Source organism: Macaca thibetana, chromosome 5 (assembly GCF_024542745.1).
Source record: "Macaca thibetana thibetana isolate TM-01 chromosome 5, ASM2454274v1, whole genome shotgun sequence".
NCBI classification, from domain to species: domain Eukaryota; kingdom Metazoa; phylum Chordata; class Mammalia; order Primates; family Cercopithecidae; genus Macaca; species Macaca thibetana.
In genome coordinates this window covers 38,503,460-38,522,860 of record NC_065582.1, presented here as the reverse complement: position 1 = coordinate 38,522,860, position 19,401 = coordinate 38,503,460, and the positions used below count along the sequence as shown (strand labels likewise).

At 41.4% G+C, this 19,401-nt stretch overlaps 1 protein-coding gene across 6 annotated transcripts in view; it reads right to left on the bottom strand.

Annotated features, from left to right (window-relative positions):
• The window catches only part of SH3D19 (SH3 domain containing 19), a 198,073-nt gene that overhangs the window by 172,656 nt on the left and 6,016 nt on the right, over positions 1 to 19,401 (bottom strand). The window contains exon 1 of one of the 6 annotated variants that reach the window (XM_050791159.1): positions 16,320 to 17,524. The exons of 4 other annotated variants lie outside the window; for them this stretch is intronic. The gene's annotated coding sequence lies outside the window, so the exon portion shown is untranslated. Of the gene's footprint in view, positions 1 to 16,319; positions 17,525 to 19,401 lie in introns of those variants that run through there. One more of the 6 variants, XM_050791162.1, reaches the window with a different exon arrangement.

Here is a 19,401-nt window from a genome sequence, read left to right as displayed (position 1 = left end):
ACTGCATCCAAGAAAGCCCTCATGCACATTTACAATATTTTTTCATATAATTTCAAGATGTTCAAGAATACCCTATATTCATAGAACTCCCAGAACATTATGTATAATGACAAAGCAGCCTATTCTAACCCTAATAAGATTGCTGCCTCCCTGTGGAGGAGGAAATTGAATATTGTTTCACTTAAAAAAACTTAAAAACCCCGGCCGGGCGCGGTGGCTCAAGCCTGTAATCCCAGCACTTTGGGAGGCTGAGACGGGCGGATTACGAGGTCAGGAGATTGAGACCACCCTGGCTAACATGGTGAAACCCCGCCTCTACTAAAAAATACAAAAAACTAGCAGGGGGAGGTGGCGGGCGCCTATAGTCCCAGCTACTCGGGAGGCGGAGCTTGCAGTGAGCTGAGATCCGGCCACTGCACTCCAGCCTGGGCGACAGAGCAAGACTCTGTCTCAGGAAAAAAACAAAAAAAACAACAAACTTAAAAACCCCTTTTCCACTTCTACTTATTAAAACAAAAAACAAAATGTCACAGAAATACCTTACATAAAAAGTTCAAATCCCCCACATAACCGTAGTGTTCCTCACCATCACCCTCTAACCTTTCTCCTCATACTTAAGGATTTGGTCATGGTCAATATGCCACTGATTCCTTTTTAAATGTTTAAAATCTTGCTTTTTTAAATTAAGCTTGCTTTTTAAAATTAGTTTACGGTAACAGAAAGCTGTGGTTGCAACAACTGCAAAGTTTCAGAGTTCAGAGATTTGATAAATTGTATTAAAAATTCCATATTACTAGGCTAGATAAAAATAAAAAATAGCAGTTGGTTGATCAAAGAAATCTGTGTCAACAAATTTTAAAAAATGAAAACATTGTGGCCATAAAAAATTAAAATCATGGCTGGGCGCGGTGGCTCACACCTATAATCCCAGCACTTTGGGAGGCCAAGGTGGGTGGATCACCTGAGCTCAAGAGTTTGAGACCAGCCTGACCAACATAGAGAAACCCCGTCTCCACTAAAAATACAAAATTAGCTGGGGTGGTGGTGCATGCCTGTAATCCCAGCTACTGGGAAGGCTGAGACAGGAGAATTGCTTGAACCTGGGAGGCGGAGGTTACGGTGATTCGAGATTGCACCACTGCACTCCAGCCTGGGCAACAAGAGCGAAACTGCATCTCAAAAAAAAAAAAAAAAAAAAAAAAAAAAAAAAATTAAAATCACTGTAGCATCTTCAAAGCCAAGTATTTGGATTTTAGGACAAATCTATTCCCTTATGAGTTCAATGAAGTTATTTTTATTTCTGAAACAGCAGGCTAATATGAAAGACCTCAAGGAGACAGTGGCATAAACAAGAAAAAAAATGCACTTGTGTCTCACATTTTTTTTATCCAGAAGCTGCTAAGTGTCATACAAGGAAAAATATGTTTAACCCATTTAAAGAGGTCTAATAAACAACTAGTTCCAAAATAGGCCTATTTTAAACTTCTAAATAACAGGTTGCAGAGAAAGAAATAAAACTAATGTCGGCTGGGCGTGGTGGCTCATGCCTGTAATCCAAGCACTTTGGGAGGCTGAGGCAGGCAGATCACCTGAGGTCAGGAGTTTGAGACCAGCCTGACCAACATGGAGAAAACCCCGTGTCTACTAAAAATACAAAATTAGCCGGGCATGGTAGCGCATGCCTGTAATCCCAGCTACTCGGGAGGCTGAGGCAGGAGAATCACTTGAACCCAGGAGGCGGAGGTTGTGGTGAGCCAACATCATGCTATTGCACTCCAGCCTGGGCAACAACTGAGGCTGTTTGTAACCACAGCATTAACAACAAAATATGACAGGTACTGGTGGCTAACAAATAAGAATGTATGACTTATTAGTGTTTCCCCTCTTCAAGTCAAATTTTTCTAGTGGTTTGCTAAGAAGACCTGATGAAAAAAAATACTTGGCCCAAGTATTCCAAAACTAGAACAAAGAATTTTGAACCTGAAAAGAAACTTGACAGGAGTTAGGAAACTTTTTCTGTAAAGAGTTAGATAGTAAGTATTTTAGGCTTGCAGACCACATGGACTTTGTTGCAATGACTCACCTCTGCAGATGTATGACAAAAGCAACTATAGACAATAAAACTTTATTCACAAAAGCAGTCAGTGAGCCTGGGCTCTGGGTCTAAATCTTTCATACTGTCAATGAAGAATCTGAGAGATTAAATCAAGGTCATGCAGCGGGCTAGTAGGAGGTTGAGCATTAGAAAGCATGTCTTCTGAATCTAGTCCTCTAGAGCAGGTTCTGTTGGGTCACAAGATGGAGATGAAATGCACACAATGAATAAAGCAGGGAATGCTAAAGATAGGTTTTGATTATGTTAAACAGCTTTCAACAGTTTGGTTATAAATGAGGATTTGGGGTTTTGATTATGTTAAACAGCTTTCAACAGTTTGTATATAAATGAGGATTTGCTTTTTGAGTGATTATAGTTTTCATGAAAAGAAGTAAATGTCATGACACCAAACAGGTAAACAAATGATAAATTAGCCAGTGTTTTGAAAAACGATCTTCAGAGGAAACACAATTATATACTCCTTCCTACTACCATTTTCTTGAATAGTTTATCAATCATTTCTTTTATTAACAGGATGGCATTTGCTATGATCATTATAGTAATTCATTTTAGGGAAAATAGGTTTTTAAAATACCATAATATGAACAACAAATATACTGGACCAGCAGCCAGTTATTTCTCCCAGTATTTTGAATTTATTTTTCTTTAATTTTGAAAGTAATAAACATTCATTGTAAGTAACTGAAACAACTCAGAAGTATAAAGTGACACATTCCAGGCCCTCCTCAATTCCACTCCTCAGAGTATTAGCCATACATTATTTTTTAACATGACTGATTTGTTCAGAACGGTGCAGTAAAGCTATTTCCTCTGAGCCACTTTAACGACAAAGAGGAATATAGAGTTCCCCTGGCCAGATATCCCATGGATATCATGTTTTGAAAAGTTACAAAGAGGTTTGGGGTGGTACATGGCATAGAAATGAGAAAAGCAAGCTGCCCATTCAGAGTCTGAACATGAACGAGGGGTTTGAGTCCAGCACTGTAACCAGCTGAGTGAGGTTCCTCTTTATAAAAACACCTTGATAATTCTACTGTAGAATGTAGAAAAACTTCAAAAATGGGTTGAGTATCCCTACCTCCTCTCGCTCTCTTTCTTTTTTTTTTTTTAACTTGCATAAAAACACTGATTTTTTTTTTTTTTTTAAGAGAGAGGGTCTCACTCTGTTGCCCAGGCTGGATTCAAACTCGTGGGCTCAAGCAATCTTCCCACTTTAGCATCCTGTGTAGCTGGGACTAGAGGCACATACTATCCAACACAACTCTGATTATCTTAATCAGTTTTTTTCTTTAAGCCATATTTGACATATCTGAGTGACATCAGAAAAAATGGCAGAGTTAAGACCTCCAAAAGTCTATCCCTCCATAAAAGCAATAAAAACCTGATAGAAAATGGTAGAATCAACTTTTCAGAACTCTAGAAACTAACCAAAAGCTTGTAGCGACTAGTGAAACACTGAATCCAGAAAAACTAGCTGGATTTTGGTTAGAATATCAAGCTTTGTGGCATTTTAACTTACCCTGGTCCCCTCCCTCTTCCCCAGCTCAGTGGGAACCTTAAAAATGTTAGCCTGCATTCCTGCTACCAATATCAGGACCAGAGGGAGCAAAACGAACCTTATTCGCAAAGAACTGTAATCATTTGTCTTGACCCGTCTGGTTTCTCCCTGGAGAGGACTTTCTTCTATCTTACCTAATTTGGAACTATCAGTGCAAAAGTGGCTAGCTAGAGGGCACTTGCTGAAAACAATGACAAGCAAATATATTAGTTGCTGCTGCACGAGGATAGGAGTTGGGGCAAACAATAAACTAACCAAAAAGGTTGGGAAGATAGGCTAGAGAATGAGATGCTTTGAGGAATACAGGCTTCGAATAGCTCCCACATATTCCTGGGAATCTAGAAGGCCAACTGCATTACCAGGGTGGGCATATGCTCAGAAAAGACCTGAGAAGGCCTTAAGCTGCCATTTCTGGCTAACCGTCAGAATATGCACAAAGAAGTAAAGGCAACGCAGAGTTGTAAACTGCCTGTCTGAGTATTGAAGGTGTGTCAAAACACAACAGAGCCCATCTGCATAAGCTGGGAGGTCCTTTTTGGTTCTGGGCATAAAACAAACAAAACAAAACAAAACAAAAACCTCTGTCCAATCACTAGCTGCCTACTAAGCTAATGAAATTGAAACTTCAGTGTCATGCATGACAAAGAATATATGATTTACAAAATTAGTTTAGAGAAGTCACTAAACAAACAACAACCACCATAACAAGCAGCAATAACAAACCCTGGGGAGGGAGAAGAATCTGATTTCCAAAGCTGTTACATTATAATATTCAAAATGTTCAATTTTCAACTTTTAAATACGAGGTATGCAAAGAAATAAGAAATATGGCCCATACACAGAAAAAAAAGTAATCAATACAAACTGTTCTTTCTGAAGAAGCCCAGACACTGGATTTACTAGACAAAGACTTTATACTTCTGTATTGTTATTTTGGGAGCTCTTTATGTATTCTACATTCAAATCTTTTGTTGGATATATGATTTGAAAATATTTTCTCCTATTCTGTAGCTTATCTTTTTATTCTATTTAACAGTGTCTTTAGCTCTTTGAACATATTTAAATAACCCAATTTTTAAATGTGCAAAGATTTGAACATTCTTCCCCAAAGATGACATATGGATGGCAATTAGCCATATGAAAAGATGGTCAATATCATTAGCCAAAAGGAAAATGCAAATTAAAATTACAATGAAATATGACTATACCTCTATTAAAATGGCTAAAAACAAACAAACAAACAAACAAAAACTAGAAAAATCGAGCAGCATCAAGAGCTGGTGAGAACACAGAGCAATGAGAACTCTCATACATTACTGGTGAAAACACGTAACAGGATAGTCACTCTGGAAAACAGTTCGGAAATTTATTATAAAGTTAAACGTATATTTACCATATGACCCAGCAAACCTGTACACAAATGTTTATAGCAGCTTATTCATAATCACTAAACACTGAAAACAATCTAAATATCCTTTATCAGGAAAATGCATAAATAAACTGGTACACTCACACAATAGACTACTACTCAGCAGTAAAATGGATCAAACTATTGATACAGTAACATAATGAGTGAATGTCCAAGGCATTCTCCTGAGTAAAAGAAACCAGTCTCAGAGGTTATATATTAATACTTTATGAATTCATTTACTTAATATTCTAGAAAAGACAAAATTATAGAGACAGAGAGCAGATCATTGGTTGCCAATGGAAAGGCGTGTAGAGAAGGTCTGACTACAAAGGGCAGCAAAGGGAATTTCCAGGTGAAGGAACTGTTCTGTATGGTGACTACGGTAGTTGTCACAAGAAACTATATGTGTAATAAAATTCATAGAACTGTTCACCAAAAAGAAGTCAAGTTTACTGTATGTACATTTAAAAATTAAAGAAGAAAAGACTACAGGGATTCAAATCTCAGCTGCACTTAACTTCTCTTTACGTCATTTTTCTCCTTTTAAGAACAGGATGACAAAAGAACCTGCCTTCCAGGACTGTTAGGAAAATTACATGAGTTCCTGACATATATTTAGTATAAATAAATGATTGGTAAATATTTTGTTCAGATATGCTAAAAAGTTGGTACTTTAAAAGTCTACTGCAGGAATAAGTAAGAAAACTGGGGACTCAACTAAAACAGAGGGGAAAAAAGAATATTGGAAGTAAAACCCCAATTCTTCATTAACTTCATTAAACATCCATTGGAAACCTATGAGGTGAGCAATACCAAATTACATTCTACAAGGCTGGCAAAACCCACGTGCTCAAGGAACTACTGAAAGGTTTGTTCTAAATGCTACATAAGTAATCGTCATTAAATTGAACACTAATAGCAAACGTGCTGTAATTAAGGTTTAATAATAAATGTTCAGTGTCACTGTCCCTTTCCTGAAGAGGCTGTCAAATGGTAACCACCTTTTTCCAAGTCACAAAACGTTAGCAACACTGGACTTGTCCCTCATGTTGAGGCCCTGCATCCCATGTCACTAACCCAGTAGATTCCTTCTCAAATATCTTTATCATCCACTCTCCCGCATCACTCCTTACAATTTTCAGGGTTTGAGGTTTTAAAAACCAGCAGCTGCTGCAATCACTCCTGATGACGACTTCTATCTTTTTAGTGTCTCCCTCCTTACCTGAACATGAACCTTCTTTGGCCAAATATCCAAAACTACATTTAAGCTTCAAAATCCAATTTAATCAGGACCCAAGGTGGCGCCGCCCTCATGAGCCCAACAAGCCACTCGCATACGGGCGCCAACACTTAGGCTCTGCTTTCCCAGAGTTCCTGGCGCTAGACCCGTCCGGCAGGTGTGCGCCCGCGGGGCCTGAGGAAGGGCATCGTGTTCAGGAGTTCGAGGCCCTGCGAGGCCCCTTTGCTGACTTTGAGGACAGTCGGGAAGGCCTCTGGGCACTGGATTTGACATCCACGAACTGTGCAGCAGCCCAAAGCCTGGGTCGGTTTTATGGACACCAAATGGCAAACATCTAAAGCGCTCAGGAGTAACAAAGAAACAGGAAAACGTGAAGTTTTGCATATTAGCATGCATGGTTTCCCCTCCACAGGGCAAGCCATGAACAGAGGAGGGATTTGCCTTCCAACCTTGTGTACATAAGAGTTCCAGTTAGAATGAAATGTAATCGAACTAAAAATAAAGACTACATTAAACCATCTTTATTTATTATTATTATTATTATTATCATCATCATCATTATTTAGACAGTGTTTTGCTCTTATTGCCCAGGCTGGAGTGCAATGGCACGATCTCACTGCAACCTCCACCTCCCAGGTTCAAGTGATTTTCCTGCCTCAGCCTCCTGAATAGCTGGGATTACAGGCATGCACCACCACACCCAGCTAATTTTTGTATTTTTAGTAGAGATGGGGTTTCACCATGTTGGCCAGGCTGGTCTTGAACTCCTGACCTCAAGTGATCCACCCACCTCAGCCTCCCAAAGTGCTGGGATTACAGGCATGAGCCACCGTGCCCAGCCTAAAACATCTTTTAAAAACCTCAAGACTGTCCTATTTGACAGCTATGTACTGAGCACATGTGTCAAGCACTGGTCTGAGTTATGAGGGATATGAACAAAGTAAGCCTCTTCCTTCAGGAAACTCACATTGCTGAAAGTCAGAGTGGTCAGTTTATTCCTGGAGCCTACCAACTTTACCCTCTTTCCATTCTGAGAAACCTCAAGGTACCCCCCACAGGCTCTAGGTCCCATCAGACAGAAGCAATTGCAGGCATTTCTAGTATGTAAGTGAGCATGTGGGTACCACAAGACTCCGCCATCTTGCCCCAAAGGGACCTGGGACGGATCTGAAAAGGCAGCCCTCTATGGGTTTGCCATAGACCTCCATTGTAAATGGGCATAAGAACCCTGCTGCAAAAGGCCATCCTGTGCAGAACTGTGGCTGACCAACCTACATAGAGACTGTTTCTTGGGGAGGCTGCCTGTGAGAAAAATAAAAGACAGCCCATTATTTAGTACCTTAGAAGCCATGGAAGCAGACATCAATAAACTGTAGTGTCACTAACCATAAGGAGCAACAACGCCGTTCCAACTTATTAAAAACTGTTCTCCAGAGTAGCTATTTGCTGTCAGTTTTTTAGAGTTACTCTCATTTTCAAATACTTTCTGAAACTGCTTCCTGCGTCTTTTTTATTTTTTTAGACGTCTTGCTCTGTCACCCGCTGGGGCTAGAGTGCAGTGGCGCAATCTCGGCTCACTACAGCCCCCACCTCCTGGGTTCAAGCAATTCTCATACTTCAGCCTCCCGAGTAGCTGGGATTACAAGTGCACACCACCATGCCCAGCTAATTTTTGTATTTTTTAGTAGAGATGGGGTTTCGCCATGTTGGCCAGGCTGGTCTTGAACTCCTGACTTCAAGTGATTCACCCTCCTCGGCCTCCCAAAGTGCTGGGATAAGAGGTGTGAGCCATCGTGCCTGGCCATATTTTCTGTGTCTTTCAAATTACATGTGTATCCTTCCAATAAGCCTCCATCAGCTAAAGTGAGCATGCCTGTTTCTTGCAAGCTGAAAGAACATCATGAACACATACAGTGCTTTCCAGTTACTTCAATGATAACTCACTACACCATTCTTTATGTGGAGCCTACTTAGACTATAAAATAATATAGGAGTTGACTAAAATTCATGTATAAAATTCATGGCGGGACTAAAAAGTTTCTGCAAAGCAAAGGAAACCATAAAAGGAAACCCAAGGAATGAGGAAAAATATTTGCAACCCATATATCTGATAAAGGGTTAATATCCAAAATATATAAGGAACTAATATCACTCAACAGCAAAAGAAACCCCAGATTTTAAAATGGGCAAAGGATCTGAATAGACATTTTTTCAAAGAAGGTATATAAATGCCCAATGGGTATATGAAAAGGTACTCATTACTAACAACCAGGGAAATGTAAATCAAAACCACAATTAGATATCATCTCACACTTGTTAGGATGGGTATTATCAAAAAATCAGCCAGAGGCTGGCTGGGCATGATGGCTCACTCCTGTAATCCCAGCACTTGGGGAGGCCGAGGCAGGAGGATCACTTGAGCCCAGATGTTCTAGGCCAGCCTGGGCAACACACTGAGACCCAGTCTCTACAAAAAATTTAAAAATTAGCTGGGTATGGTGGCACATACCTGTAGTCCCAGCTACCTGGAAGGCTGAGGTGGGAGGATTTCTTGAGCCCGGGAGGTCAAGGCTATAGTGAGCAGAGATGATACCGCTGCACTTCAGCCTGGGTGACAGAGCAAGACCCTGTCTCAAAAAGAAAGTCAGCTGGGCATGGTGGCTCATGTCTGTAATCCCAGCACTTTGGGAGGCTGAGGCAGGAGGATAACTTGAGGCCAGAGTTCAAGACCAGCCTGGTCAACATAGCGAAACCCTGTCTTTACAAAAAAAAAAAAAAAGAAAGAAAAAAAGACTGGTAGTGCACATCTGTAGTCCCAGCTACTTGGGAGGCTGAAGCAAGAGGATTGCTTGAGCCCAGTGGCTTAAGGCTACAGTGAGCTATGATCACACCACCACACTCCAGCCTGGGCAACACAGCAAGACCCTGTTGCACCAAACAAAGAAAAAAAAAATCAAAAGATATGTGTTGGCGAGGATGTGAAGAAAAGGGAACTCTTATATGTTGTTGATGGGTGCATTGGTATAGCCATTATAGAAAACAGTACGGAGGTTCCTCAAAAAAATGAAAAATAGAACTACCATTCAGCAATGCCACTTCTGGGTATATATCCAAAGGAAATACATCACTCTCCCTTTTTTTTTTTTTTTTTTTAGACTCTCACTCTGTTGCCCAGGCTGGAGTGCAGTGGTGGGATCTTGGTTCACTGCAACCTCCACCTCCCAGGTTCAAGTGATTCTCAAGCCTCGGCCTGCTAAGTAGCTAGGAGTACAAGTGCACACCACAACACCTGGCTAATTTTTGTATTTTTAGTAGAGACGTGGTTTCACCATGTTGACCAGGCTGGTCTCGAACTCCTGACCGTAAGTGATCCACCCACCTTGTCCTCCCAAAGTGCTGGGATTATAGGTATGATTCACTGCACCTGACCAATAAATCCCTATCTCAAACAGATGTCTGCACTCCCATGTTCACTGCAACATTATTCACAATAGCCAAGATACATAAACAACCTAAGTCTGATGATGAATGAATGGATAAACAAAATGTGGTGTATGTGTATATACATATATATAAATGTATATATGTATACACACACACAGTGGAATTTTATTCCACTGTATATATACGTATATACACACACAATGGAATTTTATTCAGTCTTTAAAAAGAAGGAAATCCAGCCTGGGCAACACAGTGAGACTGCATCTCTACAAAAATTACTATAATAATAATTAGCTTGGCATGGTGGTGAGCGCCTATAGTCCCAGCTTCTTGAGATGCTAAGATAGGAGGATTGCTTGAGCCCGGGAGGTCAAGGATGCAGTGAGCCATGATCATGCCACTGCACTCCAGCCTGGGTGACACAGCAAGATCCTGTTTAGAGAAAAAAAAGGAGCAAATCCTGCCACTTGTGACAACATGGATGAACCTGGAGGACATTATGCTAAGTGAAATAAGCCAGACACAGAATGCATGATCTCACTTATATGTGGAATCTAAAAAAGTCAAACTCATAGAAGCAGAGAATAGGCTAGGTACAGTGACTCACGTCTGTAATCTCAGCACTTTGGAGGCCAAAGTGGGAGGATCACTTGAGACCAGGAATTCGAGGCCAGCCTGGGCAAAAGAGCAAGACCTTATCTCTACAAAAAGTTTTTTAAAATAAAAAATTAGCAGGGCATGTCCCTGTAGTCCCAGCTACTCAGGAGGCTGAGGTGGGAAGACCATATGAGCCTGGGAGGTCAAGGCTTCAGTGAGCCATGATTGCACCACTGCATTACGGCCTGGGCAACAGAGTGAGACCCTGTCTGGAAAAAAAAAAAAAAAAAAGAACCAGAGAGCAGAAGGGTGGTTACCAGGAGTTGTGCGGGTAGGGGAAATGGGGAGGTGTTGTTCAAATGTCTAAACCTTTAGTCATAAGATGAATAAGTTCTGGAGACCAAGTACATAGCATGGTGACTATAATTAATAATAATGTATTATATTTAAAATTTGCTATGGGAGTAGAACTTAAGTATTCTCACTATAAGAAACAAAAAAAAAAGGTAGCTATGTGAGGTGATGGATACTCAAGTTAGCTTGACTGTGGCAATCATTTCACAATACATACATATATAAAAACATCATGTTGTACATCTTGAATATATTCAATTTTCATTAGTGAATTATATCTCAACAAAGCTGAAAAAGGGGGAAAAAAGAAAAATGCATGGTGGATTCTGTTTATTCTGTTTGAATAAAAGTTATCACAACATGAATTATTTAAGATGGAAAAACTAACAGTTCAAATTATAAGAAACCACACTGAAACCAATCAACATCATAACATCATTTTTTTTTTTTTTTTTTTTTTTTTTTTTTTTTTGAGACGGAGTCTTGCTCTGTAGCCCGGGCTGGAGTGCAGTGGCGAGATCTCGGCTCACTGCAAGCTCCGCCTCCCAGGTTCACGCCATTCTCCTGCCTCATCCTCCCGAGTAGCTGGGGCTACAGGCGCCCACCACTATGACTGGCTAAATTTTTGTATTTTTTTAGTACAGACGAGGTTTCACTGTGTTAGCCAGGATGATCTCGATCTCCTGACCTCGTGATCCACCCGCCTGGGCCTCCCAAAGTGCTGGGATTACAGGCGTGAACCACTGCGCCCGGCCAACATCATATTTTTAAATACGATACTAAGGCAGTAATTCTCACCTTACGTACAACTTTAAAAATCCAGCTCCTCAGCACCTATTATAGAAGTAATGAATCTGGAAATCTGAGGGTGGGATCATGAGCACATGTCTTTTTTAAAGTTTCAAAGTTGATTCTGATGTCCTGCCAAGAGTTGAGAACCCTGGCCCTACAGTAGAGATAACTGAGGGCCTTGTTACTCAAAATGTGGCCCAGGGACCACCAGCAGCAGCAGCATCAGTGCCCTGTGAGAAATGCAGAGTCACCGGGCGCGGTGGTTCACGCCTGTAATCCCTGCACTTTGGGAGGCCGAGACGGGCGGATCACGAGGTCAGCAGATCAAGACCATCCTGGCTAACACGGTGAAACCCCGTCTCCACCAAAAATACAAAAAATTAGCTGGGCGCGGTGGCGGGTGCCTATAGTCCCAGCTACTTGGGAGGCTGAGGCAGGAGAATGGGGTGAACCCGGGAGGCGGAGCTTGCAGTGAGGGGAGATCGCGCCACTGCACTCCAGCCTCGGGGACAGAGCGAGACTCCGCCTCAAAAATAAGGAAAAAAAGAAAAAGAAATGCAGAGTCGGCCAGGCATGGTGGCACACACCTGTAAACCCAGCACTTTGGGAGGCCCAGGCGGGCGGATCACATGAGGTCAGCAGTTTGAGATCAGCCTGGCCAACATGGAGGAACCCCGTTTCTACTAAAAATACAAAAAATTAGCCGGGCGTGGTGGCGGGTGCCTGTAGTCCCAGTTACCCGGGAGACTGAGGCAGGAGAATGGCGTGAACCCAGGAGGCGGAAGCTGCAGTGAGCCTAGATCGCACCACTGCACTCCAGCCTGGGCGACAGGGCAAGACTCCACCTCAAAAACAAAAAACAAACAAACAAACAAACAAAAAATTAGCCGGGTGTAGTGGTGAGCACCTATAATCCCAGCTACTTGGGAGGCTGAGGCATGGGAAACGCTTGAACTTGGGAGGCGGAGGTTGCAGTGAGCCGGGATCATGTCACTGCACTCCAGCTTGGGCAACCAGGGGGACTGTCTCAAAAAAAAAAAAAAAAAAAAAAAAAAAAAAAGAAATACAGAGTCTCAGCTCTACCCAAAACCTACTACATCATATCTGCATTTGAACAAGATCTCCAGGTGATCTGTAGACAGATCAAAGTCTGAGAAGCACTCTTTATAGAATTCCCATTGCTACAGAGGTGTAAGAAATACCCAATCACGTTACAAAGTGGAATACCTCATGAAACTTTCTATGAAGGAGAAACAGGAATGGAACAAGGTGGGAGATAAAATGTTACTTGTGATATAAAGGAATGTCACGTTATGCAGCATCTAATTAGGAGTAACATTCAAATAGAAGTCTGCATACTTTATTTGTTTATTTTAGAGATAAGGTCTCACTCTCACCCAGGCTGGAGTGCAGTGGCGCAATCATGACTCACTGCAGCCTCAAACACCTGGGCTCAAGCGATCCTCCTCCCTCAGCCTCCTGAGTAGCTGGGACTACAGGCACACACCACTGCGCCCAGCTAATTTATTTTTTATAAAGACAGGGGTCTTGCTTTGTTGCCCAGGCTGTGCACATTTTAAAACTTGCAATAACATTCCTTCTTCCAAATGAATCCCACTTCCAGATGCCCCCTCCACTGGCAATAGTTACACTTTCACTGAGAGAAACGAATCTACCTTGTAATCTCCAGGTAGCTTCAGTACTGTCCACTGAGCTAGTGTGTATGTTGAGGGGAATCCTTGTGAAGGAATGAAGAAACAAAGCGTGCGGTGGCAAGATAAGACAGGATCATTTACGTGGGTGACCCTATGCTGGGGGCCTTGGAGTGTTATGTGAACACCTCTGCACTAGTTTCAGAGGACTATTTGGAAATGGTGACATTTATTGCCAGAAAAACTAATTCTCCACATCTTGTACGAACATTTTCTTCTGAGCCCTTTGTTCTTGGCCAGCTCTCAGAGAAAAAGCGGTTAACTGTCATCCAGTATAATGATTCCTTGATTAATATATCTTCTGGAAACAAAGCTCCAGTATAATGAAGGCAGCCATATTGAAAACAAATGAACTCTCAGTCCCATGCAGCAGCCCTGGCATGCATTCCAGGGCTCATCAGCAATGCAATTGTTAATCTGCTCATATGCATCAGAGCAGGGACAACATCACCTCCCTTCACAGCTTCTATTTATTTATTCTGAATTAAGTTGGCACTAAGCAAAATAACAAAACCAGAAAACTACATTCAGATTCTAAAGGCTTCCTTTTTGGTACCCTTCAACTTGCCCAAGGATGGCCACAACCACTTCAAAAACTACACATCACACATGAACACTTGAAGTTTACAAGCATGTTCCCCATAATGAGCCTGCAGAGTAGTTAGAGCATGAATAATTCCTATTCTAAAGATGTAAAAAATACAGTGGAGCGGGGGCCTCATAAAACCTAACCAACGTGTCCAAGGTCACACTACAGTAAAGTACAAAATAGCAACAAGAATCTAGGAATCTTAGGGTAACTTCATTATAACAAAATGTATTACAGCTTGGTGGTAAGAGGAGGGAAACAATAAAATCAAGTTAGAATCTATCAGTTAGGAATTGCCTTCAGCTGCCAGTTGAGGCCTACAATAACAGTGGCTTAAACAAGGTAGAGTTTCTTATCCCTTCCTTCTAAATAAAGGAGGAGGCAGGCAATCAAAACTCACTTGGTGACTCTTTTATCAGCAGTGACTGCAGGGCCATCTATTTTTCTGCTCCACTATTCTCAGTGCTTGGGTTCCAACCTCAAAGTAACCTCATGGCCCAGGGTGGCTACCGTGAGCTACACAGCCTTGTTCCTGGTAGCAGGTGGGAGGAAGGTGGTAAGGGGAAAAAGGTATTCTGTGCAGTTGAGTGTGAACCCCCTTTAAAGAACTTTCCTGGCAACCCCATTCAACAACTTTTACTTGTATCTCATTAACAGGCTGGAAGAAGTAGCTTCATAGGCGGGTACATTGCCGCATCCAGAAATACAGGGGTTCCGTTGACCAAAAAAGGAGGAAATGAGGAAAAAAGGAGGCAACCAGGAGTCCATGCTACAGAATCCTATTCTGTCACTCACTTGCTGTGTGACCTTGAGGAGATTATTCGCCCTTTCTAGGTCTCAGGTTCCTCATCTGTTAAATGAAGGAAACAATCACACCTACTGCATAGGATTGGTACCAGGACTAAATGAGAAAAACACACCGAAAACAACTGGAATTGTCTCGGCACCCAATGCACAATAAATATTAACTTGTTATTTGATTATCTTAGCCCAGTGCATTTCCAAATTCCTTTCCTACTCTAGCTTCCCCTCCATTTCCAAAATTGGAAAGGAATTTACATTAGTTATTTGTACCTGCTGACAGAGGACTCTAGTGTAAATGAATCTCAGTCACAGGTCACTTCAATCAGACAAATGTATTTCATGCCTTTCCTTTCTAATTATACAATGAAATAATCTCCCAGACATCCACACAGATCAGATATTTTGGACAGAATTGGATGAAGAAATTGAGCTTACATTCTCCAACAGGTGGGGCCTAGAGACAATCCTAACCAGATCTTTGGAGAGACCAAAGGGAGTATTAAAGAATTTAGACTGGCACAGTGGTGTGTGGCTGTAATCCCCTCTACTTGGGAGGCAGAGGCAGGAAGATCCCTTGAGCCCAGAAGTTTGTCGAGCCTGAGCAACATAGCAAGACCCCATTTCTACAAAAAAAGGTCTCTCTCATGCAAAATAATTCCAAAAACTAAGTATGTAGATACTCTACCCTTGAAGAGGCATAGCATAATTCTTTACTCCTTAAGTGTAGCATAACTCTTACTCCATAGTGACTTCCTTCACTTCCTACAGTATGGAAAGAGAGGAAAAAGGCCGAACTTTTTTTTTTTTTTTTTTTTTTTTTTATTGAGACGGAGTCTTGCTCTGTTGCCCAGGCTGGAGTGCAGTGGCGGGATCTCGGCTCACCGAACTTTTTTAAAAAATTTCTTTTTAAGAACTACTGCAATGGGGTCTTGCAGTTGGGGAGGGAGAGTGGACGCCAATGCCAAAAAGAGTAACTGTAGAGCAGAGAAACTTCACAAACACTACCTCTGCCAGGTAATCAAGGTCAGTATCAATAGAAAAGTCATGATAATAATATATACCCTTGAATTGTGATAAAAATGGCACTTTACCTCTGTGATCTTCTTCTCAAACACCCATAAGCCAGTCTGATCATGAGAAAAACATCAGAGAAATCTCAACAGGGGAACAACATACAAAACATGTGACCAGTACTCTTCAAAACTGTCAAGTGTCATCAAAAACAAGGAAAATCTGAGAAACTCTCATAGCCAAAGGGAGCCTCAGGAGACATGACAACTAAATGTAATACAGTCTCCTATATGGGATACTGCAACACAAAAAAGGACCTTAAGCAAAAACTAAGGAAATCTGAATCAAGCATGGAGTTTAATCATATATCAAGATAAGTTCGTTAATTGTGACGAATCTACCATACTAATGTAAGATGCTAATAATCAGGGTGTGGGGTATATGGGAGCTCTTTGTACTATCCTCACCATTTTTCTGTAACTCAAAACATATTCTAAAAAACAAATTTTATTTTTTAAATTTATTTTCTTAATTCATTTTTTGTCCTTGGTATAACTTGGAACAATTTTTTTTTCCCTTGGTATAACTTGGAACAAATTTTGTTTTTAAAAAGAAAAAAGAAAGAAAAGAATGGTCCACAGCTCCTACCTCCACCCCCATGAGCCCATCCCCACCACAAGGACAAGCTTACAGTTCCTGAAGGTGAGGCCGACAGCTGCTGAGGAGCAAGGACTCGTTCCAGTTGCTTCTAAACAAGGGGCCAGGCCTCCGCCAGAGCCTTCTCCTTCCTGCCCTGTGTCAGGCTATCCAAGCTTCCTCCTCAACCTTTACCCTGCCCTATGCCCTGAAACTACCAGACACGTATTTTCCTCTTGTACTTAATTGATAGCAGCATTTCCCTCGTACACGTGTCAAGTACTATAAATTCCCCTAGAACACATCCCATGTCTTCCATTGATGAAGGGGAACACTGCCACATTATCAGTGCATGAAGCTGCTATCTTGAAAAGGGGTCTGCATGACAAGTTACGCTAGACTACTTATGCCAATGTAACTGCCCTCACCAGAGAGACACTGTCTTGAATTTTGCCCCTTTGGCTTCTCCTGCACCAGTGGAGCAGTTCACAAGGAGCCTGGGAGAAACTCTCCAAGATCTAACTTAGCACATGGGCAAACTTCTGTAAATTATGTCGGAAGTTATCTTTCTGCTCATCTCCTAATATCATAAAATGTAAAGTTGGAAGCCTCATCCTTTCAATCAATAAAGCAAAAGCTAAGGCCCAGAAAGATGCTATAAATTGCTGGATGCTACAAAGCTAATTGACAGATGGGATTAGAACCAAGTGTTCAAAGGATTAGTCTCTAAGCACCATTGGATGAAAAGCTGAAATGACCTAAGGGAAAACAGTGAATGCGTTGTCCTCAGAATATAATATGCCAGTGAAGTTATAGAACCGCTGGATGAATAGGGTCAGAGAGGGAAAAAAACAGAATGAAGGGATGCACTCTGGTTAAAAATAGGTCATAGGAAGATCAACTCACCTCTGATTTGCTCTAATCACTTTGAACATAATTGCTTATGTCACAATAATGAGCTTTCAATGGACAATTAAAGAAAAGTTGAACGTTGGCTGGGCACAGTGGCTCGCACCTATAATCCCAGCACTATGGGAAGCTGAGGCAGGCATATCACCTGAGGTCAGGAGTTCGAGACCAGCCAGGCCAACTCGGCAAAACCCTGTCTCTACTAACAATATGTAAAAATCAGCCAGCGTGGTCACAGGCACCTGTAATCCCAGCTGCTTGGGAGGCTGAGACTACTTCGGAGGCTGAGGCAGGAGAATCACTCGAACCTGGGAGGTGGAGGTTGTAGCGAGCTGAGATTGTGCCACTGCACTCCAGCCTGGGCAACAGAGCAAGACTCTATCTTAAAAAAAAAAAAAAAAAAAAAGATGGGCCGGGTGCAGTGGCTCACGCCTGTACTCCCAGCACTTTGGGAGGCCGAAGTGGGCAGGTCAGAAGATCAGGAGTTCAAGACCAACCTGGCCAATATGATGAAACCCTGTCTCTAATAAAAATACAAAAAAAACTTAGCCGGGCATGGTAGCACACGCCTGTAGTCCCAGGTCCTTGGGAGACTGAGGCAGGAGAATTGCTTGAACCCGGGGGCAGAGGTTGCAGTGAGCCGAGATCGTGCCACTGCACTCCAGCCTAAGCGACAGAGCAAGACTCTTGACTCAAAAAAAAAAAAAAAAAAAAATAGAAAAGTTGAGCATTATTACCAGGCCATGTTAAAGTAATTCATATGGCTTAAGAAATATCAAAGGAAGAACTAGCCTCAGTCTTTGGGAGTCCCCTAGAATTAAGATATTTCTAAGAGATACATGAACTCCAAAGAAAAGCACCTACATTTGATTATTAAATGATGACACTGCAGATTTACCTTTTTCCTCTGCCAACATGAAATTCATAACTATTCCCAAGTGAAGAAAAATGCAGACTCAACTGTGAAATATTTTATCAATAATAAGAAAAAGGAGACATAAAATAAGTGCTTTTCATAGGTATTTACTATGGGCTTGGCCATGTTCTAAGGGCATTATATACATTAACTCATTTAGTCTTCAAACCCAATGCAATAGGATTTACTATTATTCAAATTTAGAAATATAAATAAAGAATAGAAGAGAGGTTAGGTAACTTGTCCAAAGTCACACAGTTAGCCAGTGGTGAGACAAAAAATGAACCAAGGCAGTCTGATTCTCTCATATCAAACTGATATCCACCATGGACTTCTTTATATTCTTTATATTCTTAATTACCTTCTTTAAAGTGTAATAGTCTTACCTTCCCTAATTCTATGGCATAGTCTTTAAAAGCAGAGAGCCTATTTTATATATCTCTTTATATTGCCAGTATTTTAGGCACCATTTTGCACACATTATATTGATGGGGATAACTAGACAGGTGTTTTTTTCTTTTTGAGATAGAGTTTCACTCTTGTTGTCCAGGCTGGAGTGCAGTGGTATGATCTCAGTTCACTGCAACCTCCACCTCCCTAGTTCAAGCAATTCTCCTGCCTCAGCCTCCCGAGTAGTTGGGATTACAGGTGCCTGCCACCACGTCTGGCTAATTTTTTGTATTTTTGGTAGAGACGGGGTATCATCATGTTGGCAGGCTGGTATCAAACTCCTGACCTCAGGTGATCCACCTGCACTGGCCTCCCAAAGTGCTGGGATTACAGGCGTGAGCCACTGTACCTGGCCCAGTTCTTCTTAGAGAATGTGATGAGTACAGGATTTTTAAACAACATGTAAATATAGTTTCCATGGAACTTAAAATAACTTTCTCAAAATAAATTAGACAACTTTGGAATTCAAATAACAAAACACAGTAAGCTGGTGGTCCCGAGAACTAACGCAGTTTTCAACACTATCTAACTAGACAAAGCCACAGACTCTGAGAGGATATGACTTGACATGTTATATGAAACAATTAAACAAAACTCTACGACTTGCAACACACAACAGAGGCGACTGAGGTTCAGCTATACCTAGTTGCGTAATTTTAGATAAAACCTTCTAACATTTCTGAGTCTCAGTTTACTCATCTTTAAAATGGAAACAATAAAACTTACCCTCTTCCCTCTCAGTTTGTTGTAAGAATCCAATTAATTGCAGTTGTGAAAGCCCTTCATAAGTAGAAAAGCACCACATAAATGTAAAGTACTTCTAAAATACAGCAAGCAGCATGCATGTATAAATGTGCGGAGC